This window comes from Acipenser ruthenus, chromosome 1, assembly GCF_902713425.1.
Source record: "Acipenser ruthenus chromosome 1, fAciRut3.2 maternal haplotype, whole genome shotgun sequence".
Classification (NCBI taxonomy): domain Eukaryota; kingdom Metazoa; phylum Chordata; class Actinopteri; order Acipenseriformes; family Acipenseridae; genus Acipenser; species Acipenser ruthenus.
In genome coordinates, this window is record NC_081189.1 from 64502110 (window position 1) to 64526093 (window position 23984).

The 23984-nt window shown below is 38.5% G+C and overlaps 1 protein-coding gene across 1 annotated transcript in view; it reads right to left on the reverse strand.

Annotated features, from left to right (window-relative positions):
- The window catches only part of LOC117421382 (teneurin-3-like), a 932247-nt gene that overhangs the window by 491826 nt on the left and 416437 nt on the right, over window positions 1-23984 (reverse strand). Inside the window, exon 4 of the mRNA XM_059027478.1 lies at window positions 10411-10473. The gene's annotated coding sequence lies outside the window, so the exon portion shown is untranslated. The remainder of the gene's footprint in view (window positions 1-10410; window positions 10474-23984) is intronic.

Genomic DNA, 23984 nt, shown 5'->3' on the forward strand with positions numbered 1-23984 from the left:
AAAATTACAATACAGAAAAAGTTCTAAAAACTAACAGCTATTAATCGTTATATCGGGGAGGGGGAAAGCACTGCCATTGTGCAGGAAAATTATTGATTAGCAAAACACATCGCAGCTAAACATCACACAGGACTGTCAGCAGAAAAACAATATTAATATTAGAAGAAATAAAATCACTAAACATTCTTACCTAGAGTTGGCTGCTTCTGAAAGAAATGCGTTTTAGACTGGTTTCTTCATTTCACCTTTGAGTATGTACAGTACCGAACCGTCCACTAAATAATATACGGGACTACCCGCTTCTCTAGGGGCTGGTTGTACTAACAAGAATAAAGAAATGGGATCAGATCCGAACTCACTGGAGTCGGATCATAGAAAGTGTTGTAGTAAGCGGATCTGGATCAGGCTCCACTGATCTGTAATCTTGATCCTGCAGCGTAACTAGGGAAAGTGTCCTTTTTTTTCTTTCAAAAATGTACCTAGCCGATTTTTACAGAGTTGGAATGGAATGCCTATTCATTGCTGGCAGTTAAGATCCAAAGCAAGCTCACAGCCAGATGAAGATAGATAGAGGCTCAACATTGGAGCAGAAGAACTCAGAACCACCACCCAGAACAATTGAAAACATCATAAAAAGTAAAAAATATATGAAAATTATATTTCAAGCTACTTTTATAGAGGGAGATGTTCAAATTGAATCAAGCTAGTCAGCAGGGAAATTACCAATCAACATAAATGCTATACATGAGAGTAATAAAACAAGTAATTGCAACATAAAAACATGATTAATCTGCCCCTAACATAATTTATCTTAAGATAATATTCAATATTTATGTATTAAACTTGTGAAAAAAAGTAATAACAATGTGCAATGAACATTTAAATGAAAAAAGAAAGGTCACGGTTTCATCAGACTATTAGTTCTGTAGAACAGGTTTATTTGATTAGACTCCTGAGTTCTCTCTTTACTTTAGTACTGGTGTTGAGCTAATAAACCAGTTCAACACCTAAGCTTTCAGATCTGTTAAAATGTTAACAAAAAAAGTTATAAAAGGCATATTTTAACATTATGGAAATGCGTCCCTCTAATATTGAAGAGATCTCTTCCTTTAGCATTTCAGCTGCAAGCTATAGCTTTCTCATTACACGCGTGTTCTAATTAAATAGATTGTATATTGATGTACAACGGAAAAAAGAAAGCATATTTACATTTATAAAAATGCTGTTTTCTGTTTTTTGACATGCTCAGTTAAAAAAAATATATAATTTCATATTATAAAGACTAATAAAAAACAAAACAAAATAAATGGTCTTTTAAACTAAATGAAAAATAAAAATGTTACTAATATATTTCATTGTTAGCAATAAAGCCTATTCCAACAGAAAAGTTCAGTGAAAAAAAAACATCTGAGAAAAGGAAATTAAAAAGTAGGACATATCCAGCTGGAACACAAACAGCTCTGTCTCAGGAAATACATTGTCTAAATTACATTCTGGTGACTAATGACACCTCTGTCGCTACGGAATGGCTGGATCATGATGTGTTCCCTCAGCCACAATTACCATGAGCAACAGCAGTATGAGAAGCAACATGGGCATGCGCTGTGGGTACCATTTACAAAGCTTTATTGTCCAGACATTTATTATTTTATATGTATGGTGTTTTCTATTCACAAATGACACAATTACTGTGGATTATTAACTTTATTTTATTCAGCTGTGTTTTGGAAAATCTAGCACACCATGTGTAAGAAACATTCTTAACAGTTTTATATGAATGTATTGGTTTCTTTTGTGCTCAAAAGGAATTGCTTCAAGCATTTTACTTGAGGACAAAATGCTCTGTAAAATAAAATACCAGTGTTACAAATGGACTGCTTTACCTAGAATGAAAGGTTAATGGGGTGGAAAGAGAAGTATTCAAACTATTCAGAAATAATCAGTGAGTGCTGAGGATAGTGTTGGCAGACAAAAGCCTGGCAAGACAGGACCTCCACCCAACAATCCATGTAGTGTATATTCAAGATAGGCTATCTGAGAGCTTGGGGCTAAAGCTATTTTATGATTTTGACTAATCACTCAAAAATGTACTTATGTGCTGCCCTTTCAACTAATCAGCATTAATAATGATGATTATTATACCTTTCTGAAAACTAAACTTAATTTATTAAAGTAAAATCCTTCTTGTTCCACAATACTGTAACGTGCATGGGGCGGGGAGCTCATAACACCAAAATGCAAGCTGAGCTGAGGGTCTTTGTTTCCCCGGCTGGATTATGGAAGTGCACACCCTCGTTAGCCCTGCTCTGAGGGCCAAAACACCAGCCTGGACACTGATTGACAGGTCCCCATAGGGCTCTATGGGGAGTGAATGAGCAGAAACACAGGACTGCTGCTGGTGGTTGGCCAGAGAGACTGGGGGAGGGGGTGGGACTAGTGAGGGTTATAAGTAGGGCTTCTGATTTGGTTTATTGGTGGATAGCCAATAAACACTGGAAAACACCGGAAAAACTGTGGAAATGGTTAATCTATTCACGTTGACTTTACCATTTTCCCATTAAAAAAACCCTTTTCCCTACCACAAAAATAATAATAAATACATTTCCCAGTGCTGCTGGGCAATGACTTGTATCTATCGTTGATTCGTTCTGAATACTTTAAACCCGCACCAGCTACTGAGTGACAGCACATTCCTACATTTCTATTGGAGACTCCGCTTGCGAGATTTAAAATGAGATTACAATCAGGATGGAGGCTTGCTAGCAGGATTTAAAGCTATATTACAGTTAAGATACGGAGGATTTAAAACAGAATTGTGGCGAAATGTACAAAAATGCTTACACACAAAAACCCCAGAAGAATGTGCCCGTGGCCGTAGAGATTTCGCTGTGGAAGACAGCAAAGGAAAGAAGGTACAACTTAAGTGTGCAAGTACTGTCGAGTTACAATACATATTCAAGCTTTTTGGAAAGTAACCGGAAACACTAATTTCATACAGTATATCAAAAACGAAAGCCCCGAAAATAACCGATTTACATAAAACTCAAAAATAGATGAAAATAAGCACCTAAAAATACAATTAATAAAACCCGAAAAACAGAAGCCCTAGTTATAAGACTGGGGAGTGGCTATGCTCGCTCTTGAGAAGGGACAAGAACTGTGAAGGAGCTCCGTATAGGTTAGTCAGTAGCAAAATAGAGTTACAGCGTGGTTGTGGCCAACAGCAACCATTTAATTCCTGTGGCAGCACATTGTTGTTTATTTGTTGTTTTGTTGCAATTCGTGCATCTGTCGGTAAAAAATAAACGTGGTGTTTAGCCCTGTTTCAGCCTCTGAGTCACTGTGATTTCGAGAACACGATAATACTATGAAAAAATAAAATATTTTTTTGTTGGTTTAATGAAATTCAAACAAATATTTTCCATATGAATATGCATCCCACATTTTAAATCTGTCAATGCTCATAAAATACATACTTGTCTTTTCCCTTCCTCGTTTCTCCCACGCTACTCCACTCCCTCCACTGGCCAATTCAAAACTCTTGTACTTGCCTATCGCTGTCTCGACCTTTCTGCTCCCTCCTATCTCCAGACTATTATTTCTCCCTACACCCCAACTCGCCCCCTCCGCCACTGTCAGATTAGCTGTACCCCCCTATGCTCCCCCGCTTCCAGACCTACCCCACGGATATCAGGACTGTTCAGTCTCTGACCACCTTCTGACAACTCCTCAAGACACACCTATTCAGACAGCATCTGTAAACCTCACAACTCTCGACTATACTGGGCTATATGGCACCCCATTGTATCTTGTACTTGCACTTAACTGCTCTACAACTGCTCTCAATTGTAATTATATGTTCTGCATCTTGATTTTACTCACGTTTTTTGTAATTGCTCTTATTTGAAATTGTTCTTATCCATTTATTGTACTTACTATTTGCTCTTATAAGCAAATATTTTTACTATAAGGTTAACTGCTCTTAGTCGATATCGCTCTCAAACGTAATTACAGTCAACCTCGGTTAACTCGACACCCTACGGGGATACCATTTAGTGTTGACTTATCCAAGGTGTCGATTTACCCACAGGTGCACATGAGCCATGGCATTAACATGCATATAAGTAACAACTTACACATTTACAGTATTATATTTTTAGTTAAATGTCCTTATGAAACTAGTTGAAAGAACTGCAGTAAATGAATCAATTACAGTATACAGTACTGTACAAACTTGGAACAACTCATATAGTTCTATTTAAAAATAAAAAGTAATTAAATAACTACAGCGTTATTTTTACGAAAACAATCCCACAAACTGTGCACAAACTGTTGCCTACACTTTTAGGTATTGGCTTGTACTAATTTGATTGCTTAAATTGCAAAAGTCATTTGTAAATAATGATTATGTATTATCCTGATTGTATTGAAAGCTTTCATCTGACTTTGCAAACTATCATAATAAGCTTGATCCGTTCATTTAGTATATTGTAACGTTTTCATGTTTAGGAAGTAGTACTCAGGGAGACGGTGTAGAATTCTCAAAGTGTTTGTTTTATTTTAAACTACAGAGAATTCCTGTCAGGGGCCAGAATTCACGGCACCAAAATAATAACCTTACGTTTTAGTCTTGGCACTTTCGCTGCATATTCTCTCCGGTCACAGCTCACCCACAGTTTCTCATTCAAGTTCAGCGCTGGACTGTCTCCAGTCCCCAGGCTCATGCACCCCCTTATATATAACCTCCTGTCGTTTCCCGCTGCTGTCAGGCTCGTCAACCAGTCACATCCATGCTCTGCAACCCCCCAAAAACAGCAACACACATTCTCCCCACTCACACTCTCATCAAATAGTATCGACAGGAACCCATACTTCTTTGGGCCAACAGGGACCACAATGAGCGTTGCACTGACAGGAAACCAACATTTTTTAGAGCTCAAGATCAGAATCTCAGAATGATGAGGTAACTCAAAAAAGAATCTCCAATAACATCTCCAATATGTAAAAAATAAAGTCCAGAAAATTCTCAGCTGGCTGACTTCATCTTTCAAAATACTGCTTGTTTTCTCAACTAAAAACTGAAGGTTATAGTTTCAAATCACATGCATGCTAGACCTTTTTTATATTTACATTATATAAAAAATATATATATTATTTGCAGGCAAATGTTCAATTTTAAAACATAAATAAATAATTTAATATAAATGAAATAGACGTCACAATAAGTGAGTTCCCTGGTATAGTTCTATGTTGACAAAACAAGTTAATTGTCATTAAACTCTGATATCCTGTAATATACATATGCGTGGATAAAAGTGCCTGGGGTTTGCAAAAATCGGCAAAAAAATGGGAGGAGAAGCACATTTTTACCTTATTTTGGCGACTTATTTCTCTTATACTGTATGATAGGTATAGACTTTTTTTCTACATTTCACCTAAGAGTGTTGGGAACTACAAATTCAAAGTGAAATGGTGCTTTTGGCTGATTTACTTTTGCTGCGCCAATACCCTGAAAACACGTAAACTATCCTTGCTGTATAGAGAGTCTCTGGCAGTTCTCGTTGATAACTTGGCATGAGGAACTACCGTTCCTCTCAATTTATATTCTTGTATTTGATTTTGCTCTTATTTACTATTGACTTTATTGTATTTTTTTAACTGCTATTATCTGTAATGTGATATTTTGTAACAACTGTAAATTGCCCTGGATTAGGGCATCTGCTAATAAATAAATAAATAAATAAATAAATAAATAAATAATTTGATTAATAACTGTGTTACCATAATTTGTTTATTATATATACATGCTGTGAATAACTTGTATAACTGAGCAGCCTTAGATTACATCCCTTGTATAAGCCTTGCACCTCTTACATATTACTCAAGCAAAAACACCACAGGATAATAGATATTATAGGAAGGGAACCATGTTGTGTTTTTAACATTCACTGGGGGCTGACGGGCAGGTTAATGATTATGTAATGGGATAAAACACTGATTTGCACATTTACACATTGATTTGAATAATGCACATTTAGTATTTATTTTATTTATTTATTTCTTAGCAGACGCCCTTATCCAGGGCGACTTACAGTCGTAAACAAAAATACATTTCAAGAATCACAGTGCAAGGTGGCGAGTAACAGGTGGAAGAGAAACAGGCCTGCAAATTGACTTTTTTGCTGAGAAGTATTTGGCTAATTAAGTATTGAGCCCTGTCGGTAGCTGACTGGATTTTTTTTGTACTGAAACTAAAGTAAGATACAGTGGGTTCCATGGAAAACTTCCCAGGCATGTAATAGTATAACACGGTTATCATGCAGTGCACCTTGAAGCCTAAAACCACTACTTTATTCTTCCAGCAGAGTGCACCAAAGAGCTTTTAGGAATTTAATGGCTTGCATACCATTGTTCCGTAACAAGATGATTTTTGCTTTAGATTTGTTTCTCTCTCTGTATTGTGTGAGTACTGTGTTAATAAACACACTGCATTTTTTAAATTAATTTGTTGATTGACAATTAAACTACAAAATCAAAAAAAAATAATTCAAATTAATAGATGCAATTGTTTTGGCCACATTTCATACTACTCGTTACTAAAAAAAAAAAAAAAAAATGAAAGAAAGATTTCTATCAATATGGATGGTTCAGCAGGTTAAATTGCTGTGTATATTTGTAATGTTTCTGCTCATATTAAGTCTTAGTTGTTGTGGTAAAATGTAAACATATAAATAACACACACACACATAGAAAACATATTTATTATGGCAAATATTTAAGCATTTTTCTTGGCTACTCCATTCCCAACATAACTAAATATTAATAAAAAAACAATACTGGCAAATGTTATCATCTGTTTTATTTGGGCCATTGGTGCAATGTAAGGATAACTATGTTAATGTACCATTTATGCCAAACATTCAATACAAAAGATGGAAATGTTCTGGTCCATATTAATGCTATTTGTTATTATTTTGCTCAGAATAAAATACCATAAGAGGCATATCGGACAGTGGTTACATACATTAACCAATAATGATTCTGAGATCCGGACATTGAAATATGTGACCAAACGCCTTGAAAGTTTGGTCTGAAATTTTCAGGGTACCAAAGGAACTGGCACAGAATAGCCTTTTGTTGATTTAGTGAAAAAAATATGTATCAATTCCTGAGTTTATAACTAAAAAAATAAAACGTTTGAATTTATTGCAAACATAGAAGGTTGTGTGTGTGTGTTTTTTTTGTTGATGTTGTTGTTGACCCTCACTATAGTATAATTCCACCCTCGCTTATTGTCATATATATGGGATGCAAAAAAAAATATTACAAAAATATATATACACAAAATACAATTACTGTCTAAAATTTAAGAGAAACCTAAACATTAGGCAATGCTCAGAGCAGCTCAGAGAGGTGTTTTTTTTTCCTCAGAGGAGACAAGCCTCCATTATAAACTCTTTACTCCATTCAGATATCTGGCACTGTAACTATAAGCAACTCTGGCAAGTAAAAAAGTGATTTGTTTAATAAAGGTTTTTTTTTTTGTTTGTTTTTTTGGTCTAATTATGTGTGTGATCCTTTATGAACATTTTTGGGACTATTTTCCTAAAACTTTTCTCACCGGAAGGGTACCCAACAAATGACTATAAGTTCAAGGTAAATGTAGGTTTTAAAGTGTTTTTCTTTTTAAAGAAAATAACGAGAAATTATTTTCTAATAGCGAAAAAAAAAAAAAAACACCACAATATATCTAAACAAATGTTTTCTCATCTTAAAATTCTAACAAGAGCAGGTCATTTCAGAGTGGTTGGTATGACAAAGTGGATTGGCTGACCAGGGGCGCACCTAATAACCGTCTTGCTGGCCCTGTTTACTTTTCAGTAACTGGTAAATTGCTCACATGGACAAAGTATAGCTCTTTTTTTTGCATGGGAGATTGCTGAAACAACGATTTTGTAGATGTGACTCTTCTGACCTAACAACTTTGTTTAGAAAATATTGTATGCAAAATGCTATATTAATGTTGTATACGTAGCATTTTTAAACATACTGGCAGTGTATAACAGTTAATGAGGTACTGTTTTCTTTTCTGTGTTGGCTAGTGGAGAAAATGCATTTAACAGCCAAATTGGTGTAAAACGTTAAGAAGATATGAAAAGTGTCAGTCAGAATACTGTTAGGGGCTTAAAGCGACCCCAATCCCACTGCCTTTTGTCTGCCTCCCCATTTCGTTCTTGTCCACCAGCCGCCACTGATATATATATATATATATATATATATATATATATATATCAGCTAATCATTCATGTTCCACAGAATAACTGCATCCATCTCTCTGATTGGACAGTTCAATACAACTCATTATTGTTATTATTATTGGTTGTTACTATGTTAGTAATAATACTGTCCTTTTTATACACAAGTATCAATGGGGTTTCTAATGTAAATTTTTGTTCCGATGTTGCGAGTAATATTGTTCTGAAGTGTGACGTCGGTTTTATATATATCTTGATTCCTATCCGGCTGTTGCCGACGGTACTACGCAAGTGTCAATGGGGTTTCTTATGTTAATTCTTTGTTCTGAAGGTCTGTCTGTCACTCAGAACAGGAATGAAAGAACAGAGGGAGTGATTCGGACTCTGCCCGAGAAACAGTGGGCAGACCGCACGCAGTTTGCCCGGACAAAGCCCGAAATAAGTTATTTTAATTTTTATTTCGGGCTTTGTCCAAAGTCAGTGGGCAATTTGCAAATTGCCCAGATTTTGGACTTTGCCCGTAACATATATACTGTATATACATATGTTGAAGGCAATATATAATATTTTTTTGGTTTCTTACTTGATACCAACATATAGTCTAACATGCTGTTAAATGTTACACTATAAATTGTATCTGTCTGTTTTAGAACAAGAAAGTCATATAGAAACGCTTAAAGCCTGCATCTTCCATCAGTAGCACAAATGTGTTTTATTCAATGCAAGTGCAATATCATTAATCTCTTTTAACTTTAGGTTAGAGTCTAGAGTCTGCCACATGCTAGAATTTTTTGCAATTAAAATTGGAGATGGATATTGTACATAATACTGACTGAAAAAAAATACCTTTAGGTTAAATTCCCATATTACTCACCACAAACAAAAAAAGCACTACACACTCACAAAACAAAAAAGTGAAACATTCATCAGGTTCTATGACAAGTACATAGATGCAATCAACACTGTAGCCATTTCTTTGACCTTTGGTTCATCTGGAATAGCACTGGTTTGCTCTTTTCTCAGCACAGCTTTTTTAAAATAAGAGTTAATATTGATGCAAACTATTCTTCATAGGAAGACTGAATAATTATGTTACTATAGATTATCTTGAATTTAAGCATTTCATCTCTGCCATTCTCTGACAGTACAATTATACATTAATTGCTTCATATATTTATAAAATCAATAAAACATCATCAATATGTGGCTGACCCTTTCCTAGATTCCTTACCTTCCTGGCATTTATGATTTTGAGGTTTAAAAAAAAAATGCAATTAGTTAGGATATTGACCAAGTGTCTGCCTCTGGTTTCTTAGCCTACTTACAGTACAGAATCAGAACAGTTGAAAAGCAACAAATCTACCATGTAGTTTCTCTCTGAGCTACGTCAACCTTCATAAATACAGTTCATGTATACTTGTAAAAATGTATTCGTGACCAGAATCAATTTAGCTTAAGATCTGAGGTGGCAAGTCATTAGCCCTACAAGTCTTAAACATGCCCTGTGGACTGCATATCCGGCAACAGAGATATACAAGAGGTGCCCTTGCTAACGTGTGAACCATCACACTAACATTTTTATATATCTTGGAAAATAACAATCTAACAGTGATGCAATTTGATTAGGCCATTCATTAGTTATAAAATAAACAAACAAACCAAGCACTCAGATTATTTTCACATTGCCATACAGACATGTTCGCACTGCCGCACAGTTCAATATAATTATGCAATCAGAGTGAACACTGAATGCTGTGATTTTTTGCCTGCATTACAGCCTTGACACAACGTGACATAGATTCAAATGTGCTGGTGTCTCTGGCGACCACATGTCCTTCTATTTGCCATTTGCCACTGATGACCACTCTCTTGGGAGGAGTCTACCAACATGACTATCCTTGTTACTGTGGTACCTGCCCCACTATCATGCCTTTTTTTTAGTGCTGTTAGATATTTGCTTTTCACAAGTTCTGATAGACTGATTGCAATTGTGCTGCTCCCACATATTTATAGTGATGTAGGGTTTACATGTCCCATAACTTAATCAACCTACTTTGCATCTTTAAATCCGAATCTTATTGGCTAAAAAAAGTCCTAACAAAGTGGCTGAGCAGTGTATAATTTAATTTGAAACAAACAATTGAACTTTGCCTACCTTTGTCCAATAGCATCCGTTGTTCCAAGTAGAGAGTACTCCTTTAAAATGCTGATAACTGCACTATAAAAAAACAAAAAAACAACGCATGTTTGTAAAGGAAAAAAAACATGCACATCTTAAGGCTAGGTTGTTTAATTATAGACTGTAATGTTATTGAATCAATATGTGAAAACAAACAATGAAGATAAATAATTTTGCTTAAATGTGTAATTCTGTTTGCTACACATTGCTTTTAAAACTCTGTGTGGGGGAATAATAATAAAGCTTATTTAATTGATTCAAAGACTTGACTCATTTTGCTGTTTGTTCCAAACTGATTGTCTTGCAGCCTTAGAATCCACATAAAGCTCATTGCCCGAGGACCGTTAGGGATCAAGAGTGTGACATGGTCATATTTTTAATGCCTTTAATTGACTCCTGAAAGATGAAAATTCAACAGTAACGTACAAAATTGAGTAAAAAACATTACTTAGATGTTTGATACTAGTTTTGTAAAATCAGTAGGTGTTATTCATCCCTTTCAAAAAACAGGAGTTAGTTAAAAACTAAACACTGAAAACATGGCCCTTGGTGCCTGGTTCCTGTTATCATTTATAAACCACTCTCAGTAGGTGAGTTCCCCTTTAAAAACAATTACTGATGCAACACTGCAAAACTAATTTGAGGCTACAATTGTGCCATTTCAGGTGTGCGAGTTCTGGTTCATGTTCCATAAACCACTACCGTACAGTTTTGGCTTGCTGAATAGCCCACTGCATGCCTGACTTCACTTCCAAAGGAACACCTTACTGTGTCAAAGCTTGGACAGCTGGCATTAGACAGGCAAGCCAAATACAATCCAATTTGTAAAATAAGGTTATCATCTGTTTTAGCATGGTCTTCTGATTGCAATTACAGTCAATTCTCGTTAAAATAAACTTGGATTAGACTAATTTCCTGATACTACAGATTTTCTACATGTTCCTGGCCAAATTTAGCAGTTGCTTATTGAAAATTACTTCTTATAATACAAATTCACTAAAACGAGTTTCCTGTTAGTGCAAATTATTTTAAAAAATAATGTATAATACGTTTCATTGTTCTGTAATTGAAATTTAAAGTGTCTTAGGCTGATAATATGAATCACTGATAATACAAATTATTTTTGCTGGTCCCTTGAAATTCGTATTAACGAGAATTAACTGTAGTTACTTTTTATTCATTTTTAAAAAAAATTATTTATACTAATTATTCTTTGAAATAATAAATTATAAATTACAAAAAATGCATAAAATGTTGTTACTTATATTGTACAGGTAGTAGACAAAAAATGGAAACATCTGGGTAAATGAGGGGCATCCGTGCATTAATTCGAAGTGCAAGGCAAAACAGGCAAGCAACTGCAGATCAATTGACTGCAAATTTCAACCTGGGGCGCGAGCAGCCAGTTTCACCAAAAACGGTCTGCCGAGAACTCCACAGAGCGGGATACCATAGTGGCCCAATGCCCTATTAAGTTACTTTACATTGGTCTTTCCATTTTTTGTCCACTACCTGTATATCAATAATAACAAAATAAAATCTGTAGAAAATAAGTAAAAAATGATATATTCTATGTTACCATGGCAACAGACCCCTAAACGGAAAATAAAAATCACAGTATTAGTTACGGTCGTACATGTGAACGTGATTAATACTTTTCAGATTAGACCTCTTCCTACGTCATCCCCATCTTCACTTTTCTATGTATGGATGTATTTATTTGTTTATTTACTTGTTTATTTGCTTATTTATTTATTTGATTGTCGAGTTAGTTTTTTTTTCATTTTGTGTTTGTAGACCCCACTCTGGGGTCTCATTCTGGAGGGCCGGAGGCTCACACCCACCAGCACGGGGTCCGCTGCTGAGTAATAACATTATGTCTACGTCGAGAATGAATAAAGCTGTAGTGATGTTTTTTAGCGGAAGGCAGCTAGTAGATAAAATAGTTGAACACGGCTTTGTTATTAAAGGAAATTCAGGGCAGGTATCACGCTGCTGCCCAAGAAAGGGGACTTGTGCCAGCTGAAGAACTGGAGACCAGTCTCACTTTTATGTGTAGATTTTAAAATTATTTTCAACTGTTTGGCAAACATAACCGAGAAACTACATGGTCAACATAAATCACCCGGATCAGACTTACTGTGTGCTGGGGAGGTCCATTTTTGATAATGTTTTTTTAATAATATACTTTTATTTTATCAGTAACATGAATGGGTGATCAGCATTGCCGGCAGGGTAGCAGCCTTCAGCCTGCAAGCCATACAATGTCAACTGTACGCTAGGGAAGGAGCTCACTAGAAGAGGTTAGCCTGCCTCTCCCTCAACAAAGTAGAGGGATTGGGATTCGGCATCACATTCTGAACAGTTCTAATCTACCCTCTTTTTATTGCAGTATTTTAAAAGTGTGGAAGGCAGTGAGAGTGGAGAAGGAGGAGGAGACTGACAGCTCACAACAAACAACTTTAACCACATTATATGTAATTATAATAGATGTATGTAGTCTGCATCTTTTCCCTTTATCTGTTTTCTTTTATTATAGGTGTGTTTATAAATTAATAGTCACTTAAATATACATTTTTCTAACCCGTGCTCATTCTACTGCTTGTTTTCACTGTTCTGCATTGAATATTCCTAACTCGGTTGGAATGACTAAATTGAAACAAACTAACAACAAAAAAGAACTATTAAACCATAGTCTTAATACTTTTCATTTTCAGCAATATTAAATATGTACTACAGTGTTGACAGAGATATAGGAATATCCCTATTATTTCCATATTATACATTTTTGGAGCGGTTAGCTGCATATAGTAATAGAAGTTAATGTGAAACAAAAAGAGGCTATATTTGTTGCTTGACTTGTGAACTGTACCATAGTGTGAATGATCGATTTCAGCTCCATGTTATTGGGGTTATATGGGTTTATTCAGACATGTTTAATATCTCACTAAATAACATAAATAACAGATCTCATATTTAATTATTTTGGTCCGCACTGAACCACTAGTTTGGTGGGCCAATTGGTCTAAACAAATGTAAAGTTTATGACTCCTTGGTTTTGTTTTGTTATTGTAAATAATAAAAAGTGCTTAAACGTGCTTAAACTGCAAGTTCTTGTGTCTGGGTGGGTGTGGCAAAGCGCCCCGCCCCTGTGTGCATTTGTGTTATGTGTATGTATGTATGCGTGCGTATGTTAATGTTGGTGTATAGATTGGTACACGGGATATAAACGGGTCTGTGTTTCACGTGTATTTAAAAAGTGTATATTTGTATTTAGGCACGGGATTGCACATCACGCACGTGCATTTAAAATGTAATATGTGAACACAGGGTTTCACGTAATTAATTCACGTGCTGGGATTCAAGTGAATAATTAATTAGTAATTGAATCCCAGCACAAACAGTATAAATAGATGCACGTTTAGTCACTCGTGGTTGGGTGTTCGGAAGAGGAGAACGGGTGAGAGAGAAAGGAGTTAAAATAAGTGATAAATAATAATTATAAGTGTTTTGTACTCACCGTGTTTGTTTGTCTCCGTGCACCGTTTGTTAAGTGTTTAGTCGTTTTGTCTGTCTGTTTATTTTGGCGTCAAGTGCCGTGTCCTGTTTTGTATTCCCTTGTTTAAACCTTTTATTTGTTAATAAACGCTGAGTGCAGCCATTGCACTCAGCTCATCATCACCACCGTCTGTCTGTGTTTGAATTCCTTTCTGGTCTGACGCAACCCACTCTGGCCGTCTTTGTGACACGTGGTGTCCTGTGTGGGATCGACAGCGCCTCCAGGACTCAGGCCAGAGCAGGAACCGCATTTTTTTGAAAAAAAAAAAAATGTTGGATTACAAAAAAAAAAAATATATAAATAAATAAAATGGGATGGAAGGAGGATAAAGAGGTGAAGGACAGGGAGGAGGAGTGCCGCCTAAGGGCCAGACATCCACGGCGATCTAACAAGCCAACGCCGGGGTGCCTCCTCTGCGACCAGGATCATCTGTTCGCCAACTGTCCCTTCCGCAGTTATGAGGAGGAGCCTGAGAGTCCACAGCCCAAGTGGGAGGAGCCTGAGCGTCCACAGCCCAAGTGGGAGGAGCCTGAGCGTCCACAGCCCAAGTGGGAGGAGCCTGAGCGTCCACAGCCCAAGTGGGAGGAGCCTGAGCGTCCACAGCCCAAGTGGGAGGAGCCTGAGCGTCCACAGCCCAAGTGGAAGGAGCCTGAGCGTCCACAGCCCAAGTGGGAGGAGCCTGAGCGTCCTACGCCCGAGTGGGAGGAGCCCGAGCGTCCTACGCCCGAGTGGGAGGAGCCCGAGCGTCCTACGCCCGAGTGGGAGGAGCCCGAACGTCCTACGCCTGAGTGGGAGGAGCCCGAACGTCCTACGCCTGAGTGGGGGGAGCCCGAACGTCCACAGCCCAAGAGGGGGGAGTCGGTGCGTCCACAGCCCAAAAGGGAGGAGTCGGTGCGTCCACAGCCCAAAAGGGAGGAGTCGGTGCGTCCACAGCCCAAAGAGAGGAAAGTCGGGGCTTCCATAACCCTAGGAACCAAGCTGCCAGCAGAGGGAGAATGCCTGCTGGTCCCACCTCCACCAGCAGAGGAAGAATGCCTGCTGGTTTCCCCTTCCGAGGCAGAGCCGCACCAGTCCCCTGCAAGAGAGGCAGAGCAGCACCAGTCCCCTGAAAAAGGGGGAGACGACATGCTGCTCCCACCTCCGTCGCCAGGAGACTACACGCTGCTCCCACCTTCACCGGCAGGAGCAGAGCAGCCGGAGCTGTCTCTGCCTCCGCCACCTCCACCGGCAGGAGCAGAGCAGCAGGAGCTGCCTCTGCCTCCGCCACCTCCACCGGCAGGAGCAGAGCAGCAGGAGCTGCCTCTGCCTCCGCCATGTCCACCAGCAGAGGGTGAATGCCTGCTGGGTCCCTGTCGACCAGCAGAGGGTGAATGCCTGCTGGTATCACTTCCCCCACCAGCAGGGGATGAATGCCTGCTGGTATCACTTCCCCCACCAGCAGAGGATGAATGCCTGCTGGTATCACTTTCCCCACCATCACGAGGAGAGGAGCGGGAGCTGCCTCTGCCTCCATCACCATCAGGGGGAGAGAAGCAGGAGCTGCCTCTCCCTTCACCAGAAAGACCAGGGCGTGAAGCTGGCGGCCCTCCGCAGCCCTTGCATAGGCTGCTGAGGGAAGCATGGGTAAGAATCGCCTGGTCGCAGAGGCCGAGAAGAGGGCCAACACCCGCATCCCGGCTGGTCCTGACTCCCTGCCACGCTTCACCCTCGCCTGGGGCTGCCAGCCGTGCCGCATTGCTTGGGGCTGCTAGTTGCTCCGCATCGCAGCAGGAAGTACTGTGGCCGGAACCCCACCAAGGGGAGTTGTCGGCCACGAAGAAAGTGGGGGAGGTCAGGAGACCTGCTCCCACTGCAGCAGTTTCGCTGCCGGAGATCATGGGGGAGGTCCAGAGACCTGCTCCCACTGCAGCAGTTTCGCTGCCGGAGATCGTGGGGGAGGTCCGGAGACCTGCTCCCACTGCAGCAGTTTCGCTGCCGGAGATCGTGGGGGAGGTCCGGAGACCTGCTCCCACTGCAGCTTCTTCGCTGCCGGCAGTACTGTGGTCGGAGCCCCACCAAAGGGAGCTACCGGCTACAAAGAAGGGGGACGAGGTCTGGAGACCACTTTCCCCAGCAGCAGTTTCGCTGCAGGAGTTCTTGTGGCCGGAGCCCCACAGGAGGGAGCTGCCGGCTACGAAGAAGGGGGAGGTCGGGGGACCACCTGCCCCCGCAGCTTTTTCGCTGCAGGACGGGACCAACAGGCTGTCAGCCGTGCCACTACCGGCAGGGGTGCTGACAGCATGGCCAGCCATGGGCCCACTGAAGCCTCCCTTCCCAGCCCGAGACTTTGTCCTGGACTGCTGGATTTTTAAGGGGGGAGGTGGCCATTGAGGCCATGTGTGCTGCGCACAAGGGGGGGTATATGTGGCAAAGCGCCCCGCCCCTGTGTGCATTTGTGTTATGTGTATGTATGTATGCGTGCGTATGTTAATGTTGGTGTATAGATTGGTACACGGGATATAAACGGGTCTGTGTTTCACGTGTATTTAAAAAGTGTATATTTGTATTTAGGCACGGGATTGCACATCACGCACGTGCATTTAAAATGTAATATGTGAACACAGGGTTTCACGTAATTAATTCACGTGCTGGGATTCAAGTGAATAATTAATTAGTAATTGAATCCCAGCACAAACAGTATAAATAGATGCACGTTTAGTCACTCGTGGTTGGGTGTTCGGAAGAGGAGAACGGGTGAGAGAGAAAGGAGTTAAAATAAGTGATAAATAATAATTATAAGTGTTTTGTACTCACCGTGTTTGTTTGTCTCCGTGCACCGTTTGTTAAGTGTTTAGTCGTTTTGTCTGTCTGTTTATTTTGGCGTCAAGTGCCGTGTCCTGTTTTGTATTCCCTTGTTTAAACCTTTTATTTGTTAATAAACGCTGAGTGCAGCCATTGCACTCAGCTCATCATCACCACCGTCTGTCTGTGTTTGAATTCCTTTCTGGTCTGACGCAACCCACTCTGGCCGTCTTTGTGACAGTGGGTCATATTTAAAGGGTGCAAACCACCCTTGGCTGGGACTGCACTGCTATATATATATATATATATATATATATATATATATATATATATATATATATATACACACACACACACACATAGAATGTTGTTGGTCCCATGGCCCACAGTGTGGGAACCCCTGACCCCTGAATACAGAACAAGTTTTGTTTTTTAAATAGACTGTGTTTTGTTGTTCACAAACTGCCTAGTATATGGATGGATCTTTCAATACTACAGTATGAGGCTATACAAAAAATAAGGACTTACAGCAAACAAATAATAAGGACTTATAGCACACTTTGCTCATAACAAAATCACTGATGATTAAACCCTGACCAGAAATGTTTCACTGTTTTCTTTTAAGTCCTTCATGTATATATTTGAAAAATCTTAAATTGTAGCTCCAATGTAGCCTTTTACAAATCCAGTTCCTGAGGGTAACAGGGGAAGGTATAGGCATGAAAGCGACTGACTTCAAAAATATTTTTCTGCATTAGGAATTAGCTGTGGAAGGCATTGACTCAGCAGGACAAGTTGCGCCACGTGGTTTCACTAATCAAATTCTGCAATTAACTTGATACAACTAACTTAAAAGCAGCAACATAATTATTCTGCACTGCTGGCATGCATCTTGTTAATGGTCCTGTGTCAAAAATAACCTTTCCTAAGCCACTGCAACTCATAAAATCAAAGGATTTCATTTTCAAAGCTGCTTCAGAAACATTTTCCCTTTAAAGTTGGAAAAAACAAACAAACAAAAAAAAAAACTTCAATGATCCTTTTCTTTTAAGACCTGAGTGAAGCAAGACACTTTTAAGATTTTCAACTGTGAGAGGCCTTATTGTATGTCACCAATTTTTGCTCAAAACTCCTTAGAGGTATCATGAGTAATGCAGCGGTGAGGAATCAGTCAGTTGAAAAGAGGGAAATGCCATTCCCAGTGATAAATTATTAGAAGGAGTGACAGTGTTGAGTGACGCTGGAGACTTGTACCATTTTTCATGGAAGTTTTTTTCCATTTTTGCCAGCTGACACATTGTCATCCATTTCAGGGGGAAAAGGAACTGGTTAAAATGGCTGGTACAGTTCAACAAGCACTTGCACAAATGTAATTCTGACTCAATCATATAGGACACAGCTTAACTGTTGTAGCTGCTGAAGCGGGGTATCTTTGGGGTCACAGTTTTAAAGAGTTGAGTCTCCCATTGCCCCATGGCAGCTCAATCTGTGCCTTTTGATTTACTCTGAAGCTCACAGATAAAAGACCCTGGCGGCATATGCTTTCACATAGGAAGCCAGTTTTACTGAGCTGTTAAAAGCCCTTTTTATTCTAAATATACTGTACTGTGGATCAAACACAGTTAGATGAAGAAATAAGCCACACCAAAAACAATAAGACTAATATTAACTATTATTTGAGGACTGGTTGCTTCTTTCTACTTCAGCTCATCCATTCTTGAATGTCTGTAAGTGTAATATCTAAGCAGATGGATACATATTTTTTTCATGGAATAGTGGCAATCCCAATGAGCTCATGTGTTGTTAAAATGTTATTCAAAAGGGAAAAAGCTGGCATTAACTAATTTTCCTTATGATCTAAACGGGATGTGATCACAGGACTCTAGAGATGAACAACCAGAAAAGTAGTCCATTATTGAATGCCAAAGGAAATTATGATTAATATAATACACAATTGTAGTTGGGATTGTTAGATCCAGGAGTACAAATGAACATGCATTTCAATGGTCTATCTAATGAGCATTATCTCACAGAACAATACTCCCATGATGAACAGTGGAAGTGGAAGGTAGACTACTGTGATCTCTAATGCTTTTATTAAAAGTAACATTAATAATAGCATCAGTAATAAAGCACATAATAGAAATAGAAATAGAAATATAATCTATAATGAAACTGCATCAGCTATTTTCAACTTAATTAGCCGTATTCACACTGATTTAATCCAGGTAATTTAAAATGTTTTTAAAAGTCTGTTTTTATTAACTGTAGCTAACCACAAAAAAAGATATAATATTTTTGAAAAAAATCCTTAATTAATGCGCTAAAGCTTTGTGAATCGAGTACAATGACTCAAACACGTACAGTACACAAATATTTAACAACAGCCCTAATGTGCCCAAGGGGCTTTTATTTGAATCTTATTGATATTCTTGCAAAGGGGGACCACAGGAACAGAATCTTTTGTCAAACAGGCTTCCAGATCACCAGACAAAATTCACAAAACTTGGACTGTCACAAGCATTAATACCCTGTATCTTTCTAAACAAGGAATTTAGGGGAGCTCCCTAATAAAAGCTGATTCTGAAAACAATAATTGTGTGAATATAGTAATTGTTACAGCTGTGTATAATGGTATTTAAAACAGGATTCATTTATCTGCCTTTTTACATATCTCCCTCTCTTTGGTCCCAGCGCAGTCAGATATGAGACAGATTACTGTATTAGTATTTTGGCAATATCCTATTGTGGCGGAGTGTCCCGCCCCTTTGTTTATTATTTATTTTATATTATGATTTATGCTTATACTACGACGAAGCGCAGCATATTTGTTATTGTTTTATATTTTAAAAACCTTGTGAGGATGCGTGACTGATCAGCTACTGATTATTTAACTAGCTCACAGTCAAGCATCCTTACTAAACTCGTGCAGACTATGACCGAGGGGTTATAATTAATTAATAGCTAGTTAACCCCTCGGCCAGAATATAAAAGCCGGCAGCTATCTGCGCAAGGCAGAGAGTATGAGAGGAGAGATGTAAGGCTGTGAGATCTAAAACCAAAACAATTGCTAGACGTGCTGGCTAAAAAGCAGCACGATACTTGTTTGTTTGGCAAACGCGCCTTTTTGCTTTGTTGTTTGTTTTAAATCTTTTGTTTGTTTATTATTGTTTATCATTGCTTTGGTTTTTGTTCCTGGTCCATGACGTCACCACCCACACACCACTCAACAACAACTCGCTCACACCTGTCTTGACCACATTTTTATGTAATCCCCTGGTCAAGCCTCCAGGCATAATCAAAGCTAAACTCAATATCAGACTGGCACACAAAGATACTATTCTAGGGGAAATGCATAGTAAAAAGTCACAAAGTTAAGGAACAATTGCCTTGAAAGTTCCGTGTCAGACTCCTGCTGGAAGGAAAGAGAGACGTCTGCGGGTCAGTTTATCTACGCGTCAGTTTATCTACGCGTCAATAAGAATCATTCCCAGCTTTAGCTGTAAAAACACAGCAGATTGAGAGACTGTGTCTGCCTTGGTGGTGAAGCATTCAAAGAAAGAAGAAAACACACAGGCAGTGTGTGAAACCCTCACTTGGGTTTTGAAGATAAAAAGGAACACACAGGAAGAGTGCGGAGGCCCAACTTGGGTTCGAAGATTTGTTGCAATAAAGTGTAAGTTGAACTACAACGGAAGATTTATTGTGCAGATTTTTGGGTCTTCTTCAAGGAACCGTTGAATATAATTTCATTACCTTCCCTTGTGAAACTAGTAATTAATTGAAGTTGCAAACACATAAAGTTGATAACAGTTATGTTAATTTGCGCTTTTAATGCTCGTATTAAAAGCCTCAGAGTTTAAACCTTGTGTAGCACTGTCAGTGTAGCTCAGCAGGGAACTGTCAGCAGTGTGACATCATCACAGGCTGAAAAATCCAAGCAGGCTGGACTGACATTGATACAGAAGAGTCAGTGTACTGTGTTAGAATGAATGTTGAACCTGTACTTGATGCTAGTAAAGCAATAGGACTTCACTTGTACTGTAGTTAAATGTATTATTGGGGAACCATATATACAAGGTGTGATTTGATGGGGTGATGTGGAGGTTTTCCCTGGCTCTGCTTTTTTTAATCCCTGGCTCTGCACTTTCAGTTGTCATCCCCGATTAAAGATTTTGAATTAACAATGATTTATTTCTTCTGGAAATTTTAAACATATTTAAAATGATAAATGCATGCTGCATCATTTTTATGCAAACTGACTTAAAAAAAATCTTGGTCTCAGCACTTCAGACCGTAAGATCAGTAGCACATTGTATTAACTTTTTTTTTTTTTTTTTTAAAAAGGAATGGAGTTTAGTTTCACTGGAGCCGCATCATAAAGTTTGGCTGTATAAAGTGGATCAGGCTCGCACCGTAGCAAGGCAAATTGACCAATAAAAATCAACTACGTCAACGTCATTCAGTTGCTGTATTTCAAACTGTTATTTTTTTATTATCATCAGAAGTGCATACTAAAGAAAAAAGAAATGAAGACAGGACACTAAAAATACATAGTAGGTTTTTTTTAACAGCCCCAGAGCCAAAGACTGGAACTTTTACCCGCCGAGTCACCCGCTGAGCAGAGTGGAAAAAACACCAAGATTAACAACAATTAGCTCCTGCAGATTAAGCTGTTAAAATACGGATGTTGTATTATGTTCCATTTATTGTTGTTACACTCTGTGCAGTTATCAATGAGGTTATGTGCAACAATGCAAGTACTTGTCATGAGTGCATTGCCAACAGTCCCTATATGGTCGGGACAGTCCCAATTTCCTAACAAATGTCCCGTGTCCTGATGCATAGGAAGAAAGTCAATATTTACCCATAGAAAAAAATGCATGTATTCTGCACAGTATAGTTAGTGAAAACCACACGCTGTGCTCTTTGTGCGGCTGACACATCTGCTGATCACTAACTTATACAAAGGTAAGAACACTTCATTATGTCTGTTTTTATTGTCATGATGGTCGTGTGATGTTGAGTTGGGGGATATGTCTATTATATGATAATACATATGATCAGAGTCCTGCTGAACAGTTTCCAAATGTTGGCAAGTATGACTGTATCCATAAAAAATAACTGCATTTGACCTGAATGATGGCAGATTTGGCAAATGTGTGATTCCTAAAGATTTTTTAGTAGTTGATTCGGTATAATATATAAGTAACTTAGTGATTCGCTTAACTGTTTAAATTGTGTACTACAGATGTATCAAGGTTTGCCATGATGTTTTATTCAGTGATTAATTTGTAAAGGAAGAATTGCCGGGGCACAAGCAATGACAATAATACCGTCCTTAAGAACCGCACATTCAAAATCACAACACGTTTATTTGAAAGAGTATTGTACGTACTAGTGTTAGATGTTTACAATCACGTATTCTACATCATATACAAAGTAGTAGTATATAGTAGTATATAGTAGTAGTAGTAATTAAATTATATTCATTGAAAAAGGCAAGAGAGAACCAGATCGTTATTATTTTTTTATTGTTTTGGTTTAATATAATAAATCAGTTTTCATGTTGAAGTAGGCTACAATATTTTTTTCATTAAAAAGTTGTCATTGTTCTTTGTTGAAATTAATGTTCAGCTTTCATATTTTGTTGTGTACTACTCATTTTATCAAACCAAGTAGTGTAAGAAGTTGCTTGTATCGTTCATGACGTTTTTCAAATCAAGTAAGCGTATTTGTGTATAAAAAATGACAATAGAGTTGCAGCCAGTGTCATCTTACTTAAAGGCACTCAAGCTGAAATCGTAAAGTAATTTAAAGTAGGCTACAAACATGGCAGCGGACTGTCTCTCTAAAAAGAAAGCATTTAATGAGATTTTTAGCTAGAGGTACCGGGGATATGACTCTGCACGCCCAGAGGTTCCAGGGCTGTGCAGAAGTTTTGCTTTTGTGGATGAGGAAAAAGTTACAAGAAATAGATGTCTAGAATTACTTATTTCAGCATTTTTTTTTGCAAAACTCCAAAAATGTTAATTCAAAAGTATTCATACCCTGACAAGGGAATTAAATGAATAGCTAGCTGAGGCACCTTTAGCAATAATAACCTCTTTAAAATGATTATAGGATATTTTTCAATGAGTTTTTGGCATGATTCTTTGGTGATTTTCTTCAACACAAAATTGTTCCAGTTCATTCAAATTCTGATGACTTCTCTTGTGCACAGCCTTCTTCAACTCATACCAAAGATTCTCAATCGGATTTAGATCGGGACTGACTAGGCCATTCCAGAACCTTGATTTTATTCTTTAACCATTCTGAAGTAGATTTTGATGTGTTGGAACGTCCAGTTGCGCTTTAAACCAAGTTTTTTTTTAGTGGAGGGTTTCAGATGATTGGCCAGTAGCTTTTGGTATGCTATGGAATCCATTTTACCATGTATTGGAACAAAATTTCCTGTGCCATTAGTGGAAAAACAGCCCCATAAAAGGGTATTACCACCTCCATGCTTGACAGTAGGTATCGTGTTCTTTTCTTTGTACGCCTCACCAGACTTTCTCCAAACGTAACGACGATCAGCATGACCAAATAGCTTGATTTATGTTTAACCCTTTGTGGTCCTATGTCCCTTTCCGGTCAAAAGACGAAAACCACAGGTCTCTAGTTGTTTTTTCTCCGGAAAAAGCCATGAAAACCATTCAATGGCCGAGCATGACCGATAGGAGCCGACAGAAGCCGAAAAAAAGGACGGATCTGAGCAATACACATAGCCCCGGCACCACAGAAATAACACGGCCACAAACAAACAAGATAGCTGCTTCCGCATCCAGCACTCAAAGAATATCACAGACATTTGCAGAGCTTTTTGAGATGTTATAGTACTAAAATAATGACTTGGATCGCATTATTGAGGAGTTTGTTGATAAAACGAGTGATCAGGAGATGATTTATCAGTATGCACGACTATGAAGAGGTATGTGAAAAACACAGCAAACAAGAGGTGGGGCGGGGCTGGAGATGCAGTACTGAGTGTCCAGTTGATATGCAGTGCCTTTTAAACCTGTTTTACTGTGAAAAAAATACTTTTAAACAGTGCGTCTAAAATAAACTGCGTGTGTGAAAATAAATAGGACCTAACGCGCCTGAGATGCACTGAATAAATGGACCGCAAAGGGTTAATCACTCCACAAAACCTTTCATCAGAACTCATATC